Genomic DNA, 955 nt, shown 5'->3' with positions numbered 1-955 from the left:
TCCTACAGACAATGCACTTTGATTTATTGGGCTATCTGTAATATCACCCGAGATATCACCAGATATATATTTGATTTTTCCCTGACCCTGAGTGTCCGGCCCCATGAGACTGTGGTTGCCTCGGCCCCTGGTGGTCGGAGGTCGAAACCGCTGCACAGATGCATGCGCCATGGCCTCCTGCAGATAATTCACTTTGGTTTATTGCGCTATCTGTAATAGCACCCAAGATATCACCAGATATATATTGGATTTTTCCCTGACCCTGAGTGTCCGGCCCCATGAGACGGTTGTTTTCTCGGCCCCTGGTGGTCCGAGGTCGTTCCCGCTGCACAGATGCATGCGCCAGTGCCTCCTGCAGGTAATTCACTTTGGTTTATTGCGCTATCTCTAATAGCACCCGAGATATCACCAGATATATATTGGATTTTCCCCTGACCCTGAGTATCCGGCCCCACGAGACTGTGGTTTTCTCGGCCCCTGGTGGCCCGAGGTCGTTCCCGCTGCACAGATTCATGCGCCAGAGCCTCGTGCAGATAATTCAGTTTGGTTTATTGCGCTATCTCTAATAGCACCCGAGATATCACCAGATATATATTGGATGTTCCCCTGACCCTGAGTGTCCGGCCCCATGAGACGGTGGTTTTCTCGGCCCCTGGTGGTCCGAGGTCGTGCCCGCTGCACAGGTTCATGCGCCAGGGCCTCCTGCAGACAATGCACTTTGATTTATTGCGCTATCTGTAATAGTACCCGAGATATCACCAGATATATATTGGATTTGACCCTGACCCTGAGTGTCCGGCCCCATGAGACGGTCGTTTTCTCGGCCCGTGGTGGTCCGAGGTCGTCCCCGCTGCACAGATTCATGCGCCAGGGCCTCCTACAGACAATGCACTTTGATTTATTGCGCTATCTCTAATATCACCCGAGATATCACCAGATATATATTGGATTTTTC

This window comes from Nomia melanderi, unplaced genomic scaffold (genome assembly GCF_051020985.1).
Source record: "Nomia melanderi isolate GNS246 unplaced genomic scaffold, iyNomMela1 scaffold0014, whole genome shotgun sequence".
Classification (NCBI taxonomy): domain Eukaryota; kingdom Metazoa; phylum Arthropoda; class Insecta; order Hymenoptera; family Halictidae; genus Nomia; species Nomia melanderi.
Note: the sequence above shows the minus strand (reverse complement) of the source record.